Raw genomic sequence first — 13,575 nt, 5'->3', positions numbered from 1 at the left:
CCGTCACGGTGGTTGAAACCAGACCTCAGTCAATAACGATTTGTTGTGAGTTATTTTGCAGGATGCCGTTCAGAAGATCATCTAAGTACCTGCACTGTGGTCGTTGTGACCCTTGGGTGCTTGTCAAGTATGACCGCTGTGGACAACAACTCTGGAGGCGCACCAGCCGAACATCAAAATGGTGTGACCGATGTTTTGAAGACCGCAGATCCACTTTACAGCAACCGCTGTGTGTACCCCATAAGCAGGGGACTATGATATGCTTTTAGACAAAGCCAATCAATTACAGGAGGCAGGTGACAGTGGCTTGACAATCTCCTCTCGTCGACCTGGCAATGGCTCCTGTCTTTGATTGACTGAAAAACGTTGACCCTATTTGGAATCCTTTTGGTGGTGGTTATTATGGTTTGTTGTGGGATACCAGCACTGACTGTTTGCGTGCGGAAACTCTTTATACAGAGTGCGGGTACCCACCAGTACACGAATTACCATGAGGTGGTGGGATTGATTATAACTGTAACGCCAGTTTGTACCGTCGGTCATCCGCCATAGTGAGGGGGGACTTGTAGGGATTGGCGCTCGGAAGATCTCGCGATGTACGGAAAGAGAAGGGTTAAGGGAGGCGGGATGACCGACAGACAGTATATAAGGGCGTGACGCAGTTGAATAAACGCCATTTGCAGCATCCTCATATTGGTGTCAGTGCTCTGTGGCCCAGGGTATGGTGGACCCTGTGCCGAGTCCCACGGGGTGATCAGACGAATGTCTACAGCTGGAGGTGATTTACAGTGATCCAGAAAATGCGTAGTCACCCACAGATCCAGATGAGGTCCAATGCACACAACCCATGTGGTGGAAGTTTCTACGAAGTGCACCACCAACCTATGCCAACTCGTTGGCAGTAATGTCCTGGAGAGAAGGCTATGGACAAACGGTGGATGAATTGGCTGTCCAACTCCGGCAATACGAGGGAAGTCTCTCTTCCTCCCTCTGGGCCTGTGTCTCAGCTGTAGAGGAGTTGTCCCGAGAGTTCCAGCAATTCAAAGTAGATCTGTCCTCCTCCTCACCTGTACAGGCCCGCATCGCAGTTATTGGGAGTAAGTGTTCCTCTGCCCAAGAGAGAGGAGAAAGAAAGTACACACGACGGGCTAACCTGTGGTTTTACCTGCGTGACCATGGAGAGGACATGAGGAAGTGGGATGGAAAACCTACCTCAGTCTTGGATGCACCAGTACAGGAGTTGCGAGAAAAAGCAACCAGAAAAGAGGATTCTTCATGGAAAACTGCTGCTCCAGTTTCCCGTGAGCAGTCCCCCAGACGCAGTAGATGGGCTGATCTCATTTCTGATCCCCTTGAAGGGACTTCTGATTCATGTGTGCAGAAAGTGAGTAACGGATATTCTAACCAGGATTAGAGGGGCCCTGCCTCCAGCCAGGTGGAGGAGAGGGACAACCGAGTCTACTGGATAGTGTGGATTCGATGGCCTGGCACATCAGACCCCCAGGAATATAAGGCTCTAGTGGACACTGGTGCACAATGTACCCTAATGCCATCAAGTTATAAAGGGGCAGAACCCATCTGTATCTCTGGTGTGACAGGGGGATCCCAAGAGCTAACCATATTGGAAGCTGAAATGAGTCTAACCAAGAAAGAGTGGCATAAACACCCCATTGCAACTGGCCCAGAGGCCCCGTGCATCCTTGGTATAGATTATCTCAGGAGGGGGTATTTCAAGGATCCAAAAGGGTACCGTTGGGCCTTTGGTATAGCTGCATTGGAGACAGAGGAGATTGAGCAGCTGTCTACCCTGCCGGGTCTCTCTCAAGACCCTTCGGTTGTGGGGTTGCTGAAGGTTGAAGAACAACAGGTGCCAAATGCTACCACGACGGTGCACCAGCGGCAATATCGCACCAACCGAGACTCCCTGATCCCCATCCATAAGCTGATTTGCCAATTGGAGAGCCAAGGAGTGATCAGCAAGACTCACTCACCCTTTAATAGTCCCATATGGCCCATGCGGAAATCTAATGGGGAATGGAGACTAACAGTAGATTATCGTGGGCTGAATGAAGTCACACCACCGCTGAGCGCTGCTGTACCAGATATGTTAGAGCTTCAATATGAACTGGAATCAAAGGCAGCTAAGTGGTATGCCACAATTGACATTGCTAATGCATTTTTCTCCATTCCTTTGGCAGTGGAGTGCAGGCCACAGTTTGCTTTCACTTGGAGGGGCGTCCAGTACACCTGGAATTGACTGCCCCAGGGGTGGAAACACAGCCCCACCATTTGCCATGGACTGATCCAGGCTGCACTAGAAAAAGTTGAAGCTCCAGAGCACCTGCAATATACTGATGACATCATTGTATGGGGCAACATGGCAGAAGAAGTTTTTGAGAAAGGGAAGAAAATATTCCAAATCCTTTTGAAGGCTGGTGTTGCCATAAAAGAAAGTAAGGTCAAGGGACCTGCGCAGGAGATCCAGTTCTTAGGAGTAAAATGGCAAGATGGACGTCGTCAGATCCCTGCTGACGTGATCAACAAAATAGCAGCTATGTCCTCACTGACTAATAAAAAGGAAACACAGGCTTTCTTAGGTGTTGTGGGTTTTTGGAGAATGCATATTCCAAATTACAGTCAAATTGTAAGCCCTCTCTACCAAGTTACTCGGAAGAAGAACGATTATAAATGGGGGCCTGAGCAACGAAAAGCCTTTGAACAGATTAAGCAGGAGATTGTTCACGCAGTAGCTCTTGGGCCAGTCCGGACAGGACAAGATATTAAAAATATGCTCTACACTGCAGCTGGGGAGAATGGCCCTACCTGGAGTCTTTGGCAGAAAGCACCTGGGGAGACCCGAGGCCGACCTCTGGGGTTTTGGAGTCGAGGATATCGAGGATCCGAGGCTCGCTATACTCCAACTGAAAAAGACATACTGGCAGCATATGAAGGAGTTCGAGCCGCCTCAGAAGTGGTTGGTACTGAAACACAGCTCTTCTTAGCACCCCGACTGCCAGTGCTGGGCTGGATGTTCAAAGGGAAAGTTTCCTCTACACATCACGCGACTGATGCCACGTGGAGTAAGTGGATCGCACTGAGCACACAACGGGCTTGCATAGGAAACCCCAGTCGCCCAGGAATTTTAGAAGTGATCACGGACTGGCCAGAAGGCAGAGATTTTGTAATGTCGCCACAGGAGGAGGTGACACGGGCTGAAGAGGCCCCACTGTATAATAAACTGCCAGAAAATGAGAGACAATATGCCCTGTTCACTGATGGGTCCTGTCGCATTGTGGGAAAACATTGGAGGTGGAAGGCTGTTGTATGGAGTCCTACATGACTAGTCGCAGAAACTGCTGAAGGAGAAGGCGAATCGAGTCAGTTTGCAGAGGTGAAAGCCATCCAGCTAGCGTTCGACATTGCTGAAAGAGAAAAGTGGCCAGTGCTCTATCTCTATACTGACTCATGGATGGTGGCAAATGCCCTATGGGGGTGGCTACAGCAATGGAAGCAGGGCAATTGGCAGCGCAGAGGTAAACCCATCTGGGCTGCCGCACTGTGGCAAGATATCACTGTTCGGATAAAGAAGCTAGTGGTAAAAGTACATCACGTAGATGCTCATGTACCCAAGAGTTGAGCCACTGAAGAACATCAAAACAACCAGCAGGCGGATCAGGCCGCCAAGATTGAAGTGTCTCAGGTGGACCTGGACTGGCAACGTAGGGGTGATCTATTTATGGCCCAGTGGGCCCACGATACCTCAGGCCATCAGGGAAGAGATGCAACAGATATATGGGCTCGAGATCAAGGGGTGGACTTGACCATGGACACTATCGCACAGGTCATCCATGAATGTGAAACATGTGCTGCAATTAAGCAAGCCAAGCGGCAAAAACCCCTGTCCCATGGAGGGTGATGGCTGAAATATAAGCAGTGGGACGCCTGGCAGATTGACTATATCACACTCCCACGAACACGCCAAGGCAAGTGCCATGTGCTTACAGTGGTGGAAGCAACCACTGGATGGCCGGAAACATACCCTGTGTCCCATGCCACTGCCCAGAACGCTATCCTGGGCCTTGAAGAGAAAATTTTATGGCAACACGGCACCTCAGAAAGAATCGAGTCGGACAACGGGACTCACTTCCGAAACAACCTCGTAGACACCTGGGCCAAAGAACATGGCATTGAGTGGGTGTATCACATCCCTTATCACGCACCGGCCTCCGGAAAAATTGAACGATACAATGGACTGCTGAAAACTACATTGAGACCGATGGGGCTGGAACTTTCAAACATTGGGATTCACATTTAACAAAAGCCACCTGGTTAGTTAATACTAGAGGATCCACCAATCGGGCTGGCCCTGCCCAACCAAGACTTCCACATACTGTAGAAGGGGATAAAGTCCCTGTAGTGCGCATGAGGAGTATGTTAGGAAAGACAGTCTGGGTTAGTCCTCCCTCAAGCAGAGGCAAACCCATTCAAGGGGTTGTTTTTGCTCAAGGACCTGGGTACACCTGGTGGGTGATGCAAAAGGATGGGGAAGTTCGATGTGTACCTCAGGGAGATTTGATTCTGGGAGAGAATAGCCAGTGAATTGGGCTGTATGATATTTAACTGCTAAATAACCTGCCAATGCATGTCATTGTATCTATAGTGTCTATATGCTATATTAAGGGTATTACTGTAAGAATTACCCAAATGACTACAGGATGGACTTTTGAAACTGAGCCAAGTACAACAGCGATAGAAATTGATCTGGCACCCAGCAATTTCCTCAAGATCAACATCCTCGACCTGCAGACCAAGGGCATGAGTTACACCAAATGTACTAGCCACAAGTTCCAGAGGCAGCGTACAACAACCCAACATCTCACACCATCTCTCTTTTATCCTGAAGAACTGTTACAACAGATAGAGCCCCAAAATCGATGGACACATTAGAGGGATAGCCCATAGGCTAAAGGAACACCATGTGTGTGTGCGAGGTCAGGGGGCGGGGGGAGTCCATATACTTATATATAAGACAAGGAAAGTAGTAGTGGTTGATTAGAAAAATGTAAGATCTGGGCATGATGTAGATGGTATAGAATAAGGGGTGGATAATGTCCTGGGTTCAGCTGGGATAGAGTTAAATTTTACAGGAACCTTGGAGGTGGGGACATAGCCGGGGCAGCTGACCTGAACTAGCCAAGGAGCTATTCCATACCATGTGACATCATGCTCAGTATATAAATGGAGAGCGGGCCGGGGGCGGGGTAGTCTCTGTTTTCGTTGGGGGAAGTGGCGGAGCGTCGGGTCCCGGGTGGTGAGCAGTTGCACTGTGCATCACTCTTTTTGTATACTTTTTCATTAGTGCCGTTGTTGTTGTTGTAATTTCTTTGTGTTTGTCCCAGTAAACTGCCTTTATCTCAACCCTCGAGGTTCCAGTTTCTTTTTCTTTTCTCTCCTCCGTCTCCTCCCCATCCCACCGCAGGGGGGCGGAGGAGTGAGCGAGCGGCTGCGTGGTCCTTTGTTACCGGCTGGGCTGAAACCACGACAGAGCTCAGCTTTGTTACTGGCTTAACCTGCAAATGGGAAAGTGGCAGGCATGTCCCTCAGCCTGGGCAGACCCTGGGGTCCCTGGGATGCACAGAGCTGGGCTCCAGTTGTTGAAGATTAACCTAAAAATGTGAAATGAACTGGTTTTTTCTTTGCAAGTTGTTCTTTGTATGTATATTAAGCTGATAGTCTAAAGACACTTAATCATTTGTAATCAGAAAACAGCTAGCATTCTTTAACCAAGGACATCCTGGAGTAATTGGGCCTTGAGGAACCTCGAAGGAGAATTAAAAGACCAATAAGAAGGAAACATCCTGCCCTAGAAGGCACAGAAAGTTTGAGTAATTCATAAGGGGCATGAAGTCAGTGGACATCTGTGGTAACTGGGGGAAAGGTGAAGGTGGCAGGGGGAGATCACAAGCACTGACTCCATTCAAGACCTGAAAGACTTACCCCACACACACACACTCCTTGAGCATGCACTGTGGAATAAAAGAACACTGTACCTTTAATTTGAAGCAGAGAAAACCTTAGCCCAATAGAAATGGTGTCAGATAAGTGTCTACCAATAATGATTTTGGGAAAGGACTTTGGAAACTAAGTGGGTGAATCTGAAACTGTAAAAATTGCTTGCTTGTTTAACTGTAGGGTGTGCTAGCTTTGTGGAATTACCATCTAGCACCCATCTTTACGCAAATATGAAATAAATAATGTCTCTTCCAAGTGTGTGATTATTGGCTCGTTGCACACCAGGCGATGAATCTGCTTTTCAGACAACACAATGGCTGGACAGGAGGAGTTCTGGGCAGCAGCCGCTGGAAGAGGCAGCCATTCCTAACATCCTTTAACAGTTTTGTAGTCGGAAGGATCTGGTTGAGTTGTGAGTGTTCCCGAGATTACATGTATATAATCCTTATGTTAATGTGCCTACAGTGATAAATTTGTAACCAACCTTCTAGATCGTTATGCAGCACCCAAACAGGACCTGTGCTAGTAAATTCTTCGGTTAATTGGAACAATTGGATTGGGAAAAAAAGATGTTTACAGAACATTAGAAGGTGTAAATGGCTCAAACTGCAGTGCCTAGTGACCCGAATTTGTAGTTTGGGAGATGAAAAGAGATGCTTACCAGAGTATGTACAAGACTGACCTGCGGAAAACAGACTCCACAATCAGTGAGATTGTAAAGTAGGTATGTTCATTCAGCGCTGGGCAGCACGGAGGGTAGTCCCACCAAAGACGTGCGCACCTGACTTGGCAGTTCGCTTTAAATTTATACAGTCAAGTGTTACATATACATAGAGTTTCGCAATACGCCTATACATAGGCATTACCTATCCCCGCTTCATATTAAAATTAGCTCCAGAAAGTCATTTCTGTAATGAACGGGTTAACTTTGTTCATTAAATCGCACATGGGGGTAGAGACATTCTCCACAATTACCCCTAAAAGTCTTACTGCTAATCTTGACCTTTGGTCCGTGTATTTTAGATAAAAGTTGTAGCCCTTGTTCAAAGCAAAATAGAATCAATTCGGCTAATGATGTTAAAACAACAATATGATAATTTACTTACATACTAATCGGGAAGGGGGAAGACACACATTGTAATTAAACGAATGCTTTGTGTAAAAAAAAAAACCAAACAAGAAAAGCAGGGCTTGCTTAAATGTTGCGTAAAAATCACGAGGAAAAATAACAAATATAACTTACTAGATAAGGAAGAGAAAGACAACAGCTATAATTTACTAGGTAAGGGGATTAACTCTACCACGACTACATATCTCCACAACAAAAGACATTCTACATCAAAAAGACACTTCCCCTTGAGAAGATGGACCGAATCCGCCCAATAATGAACCTACACAAACAAAGGAAAAAAAAAAGAGAGAAACAAGACAAGGTGAAGATTGACAAGGGAGGGGTGCATAAACTGTATAAAAGGAATGTAACTATAACAGAAAGTGGCGAGCTTTTGGCGGAGCACTGCCTCCCCGGCCGCCCAGCGCTGTTTTGCTCTTTTATCGCTTGCTAATAAATTCGACCTTTTTTATTCACTACAAATTGGCTCCTCCAATTTGTCACAAGCGTGTATAACAATTTCCATAGTCTCCTCTCAACTGCGCTTGCGCAGTGCCTCCTTATGGTGGTCGTCTGGTGGTCGTGAAGATGAAGGCTGTATGTCTTCATGGTGAACTCTTAACCTTCTGTCCCTGCACAGACTCAGTCGCTCCTTGGCATTTGTCCAAATCACAAGGCCGGTCTTGGCTGGTTCTTGGGGTCAACTGCTGCTTCTTATCAGGGACTATCTCCTGTCCCAGCCAGCCTCAACAATGCAAACATCACTTCTCATCCCCTTGGGCCATGTCTACCTCTATTGAAACTTCTTTAACTTCATTATAAGCTAGATAATTATTAAACAATTCCTATCTACATTCATATATCTACTATATCTACTAATGTTCCTTTGGTTCCCCGTCTCAAGACCTCCTGTAAGTAACAAATCGCTTCCACCTATCAAATCAATAATGATATTGGCTATAAAGCAGGAGAAAATCTGAGAGAATCAGGCTAAGGCTGAGCTCTCTACAATTTGAACTTTCAAATTTGTGAAGAATAAGGTAGAAAAGTGAAATGCACAGTTCCAAAGGAATAGCTTCAACTTACAGAAATTGAAACCTGATGGAGCCAAGTAGTAGAACTGAGTATTGCAGAAGAAATTGGTAAATTTTAGGGGAACAAATATTCACTTAATGTACCTAGTGGAAATGTGAATCTCTCATGGCTCCTGTTGTTACCGAAAAACTCGGAATAAAGAATTTATCAACACCAATTTAGTGTACATAAGCAGACACTACTTTATTAACGGCCGGGTGCGTGGGTGAGTCCTCTCAAAAGACCACGCACCCCGAATACCAAAATCATACACATTATATTGAATTTATTCATTCATATTCATTAGATTTCTGAGAAAGGTTATACATATCCATTAGATTTCTGGGAAGTCATTAGCATATGTTAATGTCCTTTACGCATGCGCATTGAAGGTCTCTGGTGGTCTTCTAGAGTCCTCTGGTGGTCCTTCATAGTCTTCCTCACTTTGTCCGATAGTTGACCTCTCAGGTGATTCTGCGCAGTACGAGTTTCCCCATCATGTATTTGATTACATAAAATACATTCAATGTTAATTCTTAAATTTAACCTTTCTAATGATTGGCTCTCAGTCACACCACTTCATCAATATTCTTATACTAAAACATTCATTGGTTGATTTTACTTAATTCCACTAACTGGAATCTTGACCAAAGTGGGGTTTCTAAGCAACAGAACTAAGGTCCATAACGATCTCTCTTAGTTTCTTAAGACAACACTGTAAAACTAACAAATCGGTCAAAGTTTCTATGGTTAACTAATTTTAGACAATACTTATTCTTTTGTGATTGTATACAGCACATTTTGTATGTTCCTAAGTTTCTATATGTTCTTATTACTTATTATCTAAATTCTAAATGTTCCTACTAAATGATTTAGGCCAATTCTTTCGGCCTTGGTACCGGGTTATACAGAGGGTTTCACAGCAGCTGTCGGTTGTTAATTAAATGTGCAAAATACAATAGAGGTACTTTTGCTAAACTGCTTCTTACCATTTTATATTCTTATTAAACATGAGCTATTCTAACTACTACCAAATCAATAATAAATCAAAGCTACTAACTAGTCAATAACAAATAACATAATCAATAACCAATCAGTAACACTGTCATTAGACAAACACATACCATCCTGCTTGTAAACAAGAGGTGTCTGGACAGGACAACCCGGGATCAGCCAGTATGATTGTCAGTGGCACAAGAGGTCCTTGTGTTCAAGGATGCTCAGATAAGTCCCTGATCCAAGGAGATATATGATTTTTTACTTTTTTTCCTCCCCTAGGGAGCTGAAACCCTTCTAGGGATCCTTAAAAGATCCTGCCCTTAACAATGACAATAACTCGGCCACAGGAGCCGAGTCAGGTTACAGTTTCAGTGCCGTCCTACATGATCCCCTCCCCCGCCCCCCCAATTTCGGCGTCAAAGGCGGCAGCGGCAGCAGCACTCAGTGGTGAAGGGGGGTGGTCACCGCGGGGAACATGCTGAGATAACATTCATACCCTCCCCTCCAACGGAGGGCCAGATATCAAGCTCATTCACCGAAAAAACAGGAACTTTGCTTTAAATATTTTAGTTCATAGTGAATAAGCTCTAAATTAACTACTCGACCACCACTGATTGAGATTAGATATTTAAAGATGAAGAAGGTGGGGTCTGTAATCGACAGGGAACCAAATTGTTCCCTGACATTGTGTAATTCGTGTTCAATTAAAAGAAGACAATAAGGCTTACATACCAATCGGGAAGGGGGAAGAGACATATTGTGTAAATAACAAGGCTTGCTTAAATGTTGCGTGAAGGTCACGGGAAAAGGACAACGGCTATAACTTACTAAATAAGGAGGGAAAAAGACAACAACTATAACTTACTAGATAAGGAGGGAAAAGACAACGGTTATAATTTAGCAGATAAGGGGATTAACTCTGCCACGACTGCACTTCTCCACATCAGAAGACATTCTACATCAAAAGACACTCTCCCTTGAGAAGATTGACCGAATCTGCCTAGTAACAAACCTGCACGAGTGAAGAAAGAGGAAGCAGGACAAGGCGGAGACTTGCAAGAAAGGGGTGCACGAACTGTATATAAGGAATGTAACTATAACATAAAGTTGCGAGCTTTTGGCGGAGCACTGTCTCCCCGGCCGCCCAGCGCTGTTTTGCTCTCTTATCGCTTGCTAATAAATTCGATCTTTTTATTTAATACGAATTGGCTCCTCCAATTTGTCACGAGCGTCTATAACAAACTTGGTGCCATGACTCGGATCCAGGTTCTTTGGTGCAGACCCTCACAAGCTGGGAGGCGCCCTATCCCCGGATAGCCCCGTCTTGAGGAGGTGCCGCCACCACACCCTGGACCCACGAACCCCTTTAAATTACGATAACTGAGCAAAAGAACCTGCAGAACCCCTTAAATTTTGTGCATGAAGACCAAACGAAGACCCCAGGAGGGGGTGAGTATATAAATTGTGAGCCGTTTGGTTGGGGTGGTTATCCCGAGGTGCGACTGTGTGAGAGGTCTCTCTGAGATCCCGTGAGTGTGGACCCTCCAGTAGTGCAGTTCTCGTAGCCCACAAGGGAGCGAGTCACGACCGAGGGGAAGTGAGTGTGTGTGGATAAGGGCACCTCGGAAGACGGGACAGAGGAAAAGCAAGCCCTCTGGACCCATGGGGATGGGGAAGAAAGATAAGATATCAGACATACCTCTAGATAGTCCTCTAGGCCTGATGATAAGATATTGAGACAGTTCACCAAAGAGAAAGAATAAGTCTAAGGAAAAGATGATATATTATTGTATGGAAATATGGGGGGGGGGAACAGATAAGGGCTGATAAATTGTGTTGGCCAGTTTTTGGGTCACTTGAGGATTGAGTATGTCAAGCTCTGAATGTATATGTGAACCAAAAAGAACCTTTTAGTTTAGAAGAAAGTGAATATGCCAGCCTCTGGATAATATCCTCGGCTAGAAGTTATATTTTTGCCTTAACTGAAAAGATAAAGATGAAGGGGCCCCCACGCGAACAGTGGGACCCGACTAACCAACCCTCCCCACCCCCGTATGTCCCGGCTCCGAATCCCCCGCCATCCCCGAATCCATCACCCTCTCCATCCCCACCCCGAATATATCCTCAATTACCCACTCACCCGACCCCTTCTGCCCCGGTAGAAACAGAGGGGATGAAAAATCGAAGTAGGACTCGGAGAGACCAGGAAGCGACACATTTATTGCCCCTAAGAGAAGTTTCCATGGGGGGAAATCAGGGTGGAGTGGGATTTATATTGGTACCCATAAATTCTGGGGACGTCCGAGAATTTAAGAAAGAAATTAGAGAAGTTAGAAGACTGGCAGGACAGAGGGTTAGACGAGTTGTTGAGAGAGGCTCAGAAGGTGTATGTACGTAGAGATGAGGAAAGCCAATTAGACCAGAAAATAAAGAAGCAGGAATTGAATGCTATTATTGTGAGAAGAGAGGGCACTTGAAGCGGAATTGTAAAAAAACCCAAAACAACAAAAAACCAACAGGATGAACAGATGTTTAAAAATGAATAGGGGGGGTCAGAGGCTCTACTTATTGGGGACTAAAACATCTACGGAGCCCCGAGTAAAATTGAAATTAGGTCCCCAAAAGGAGGAGGTAGAATTTTTAGTAAATACAGGAGCCGAAAGATCCACCGTTCAAAAACTACCCTCCGGTTGCACCCTTACTAAAAACACCATAAATATTGTAGGTGCAAAAGGGAAACCTTTTAAAGTCCTTAATGATTTACTCTTGCTCCCTGAGGCAGAATACAATTTATTAAGAAGGGATTTGATTTTGAAATTAAACTTAAGCATTGAAAGTCGAGGAGAGGGGTCCGGCTCCGTGCGGTCGCGGCGGAGCCGGCGCTGCAGCAGCAGCGGGCGAATTCCTTTGTTGCAGCCGCGGCAGCAGCAACAGCAGCAGCGGCGGCAGCGGCGGGAGCAGCCCCCCCTCGGCAGCGGCCGCCGCCTCTCCTCGCGCCGCGGGGCTATAATTAAAGTCAACTATGTAAACAGCCAAAGAGAGTGGGGCTTTCTCTGCGACTGCTGTATCGCTACCGATGAAAACAATTAAGATGGACTGTGCTACCACAAGGGTTCACAGAGTCACCAAATCTATTTGGACAAACTTTAAAGAAAATTTTACAAGATTTCATTTCTACCCAGAGAAGTAAAGATATTACAATATGTGGACGATCTATTAATAGCAGGAGAAACTAAAGAAGGAACCCGAGAAACCACTATTAAATTGTTAAACCCCCACAAACTAAAAAGGAAATTCGACAAATATTGGGATTACTAAGATATTGTAGACCATGGCTTAAAAGCTACAGTGAAAAGGTGAAATTAACTAATAACCAACTTAAATGGTCTACAGAAGATGATCAGAAATTAGAGGAAATAAAAAGGACATTAATAGAGGCACCTGTATTAAGCCTCACAGATGAAAAAAAAAAAAAAGAACCTTTTTTTGTGTGTGTGTGAATAGTCCTTGCTCAAGACTGGGCAGGAATTAAGAAACCCGTGAGGTATTGTTCTAAGTTACTTGATCCAGTAAGTAGAGAATGGCCTACTTGTCTCCAAGCTTTGGTCGCTACGGCATTATTAATGGAGGAAGTTAGAAAGATTACCTTTAGTACCCCTTTAAAAGTATATACTCCACATAATGTCAGAAGTGTTTACAACAGAAAGTGGAAAAATGGCTAACAGATAGCTGGATCCTAAAATATAAAGCAATATTGATTGACTCCCCTAATTTAGAACTGAGGGTAACCTCTGCTCAGAGTCCAGCACATTTTGTTTGGAAAACCATCAGAGAAATTGCAACATAACTGCTTAGAGGTAATTGAGACCCAGACTAAAGTGAGACAATAATTAATAAGGGCCTAAAACCTGTGGAATCAGGACCTCTAAGTCCATCATGGTCAGCTCAGGCTTCTGAGCTGTATGCCCTATATAGGGACCTAGAATGAATTAAAGAAAAAAAATGGGACTATATTTACAGATTACAAAAATACATATGGAGTAGTTCACACTTTTGGAAAAAATTTGGAGAGAAAAAGGTTTAATTAATACTCAAGGGAGGAATCTTATACATCAGGAATTAATAGCAAAAATTTTAAGAGCATTAAGAAAACCAAAGGAGATAGCAGTGGTACATATGAAAAGACATCAAAAGAGATTAGATTACCGAATCAGAGGGAATAATTTGTCAGATAGAGAGGCCCAGGAAGCAGCCCTGAGGACTCAGGTCACCAAAAGTAACATAGTAATTTTCTTTGTGTTCCTATATAATGGTTCTAAGAGTAAAATATGTTGCTTTGCTGTAAAGCTTCTGTGACAAAGAATTGTGTTTTGCCTCTG

The 13,575-nt window shown here is 44.8% G+C and overlaps 1 protein-coding gene across 2 annotated transcripts in view; it reads left to right on the top strand.

Moving 5' to 3' along the window:
* LOC126035485 (uncharacterized) overlaps positions 1 to 759 on the top strand; it is a 349,826-nt gene extending 349,067 nt beyond the window's left edge. For both annotated transcript variants that reach the window (XM_049794129.1, XM_049794130.1), the window contains one exon: positions 62 to 759. The gene's annotated coding sequence lies outside the window, so the exon portion shown is untranslated. The remainder of the gene's footprint in view (positions 1 to 61) is intronic.
* The last annotated feature ends 12,816 nt before the right edge of the window (positions 760 to 13,575 follow it).

Source organism: Accipiter gentilis, chromosome W (assembly GCF_929443795.1).
Source record: "Accipiter gentilis chromosome W, bAccGen1.1, whole genome shotgun sequence".
Classification (NCBI taxonomy): Eukaryota; Metazoa; Chordata; class Aves; order Accipitriformes; family Accipitridae; genus Astur; species Astur gentilis.
The sequence above is the reverse complement of the archived record's forward strand: the minus strand, read 5'-3'. Positions and strand labels throughout refer to the sequence as shown.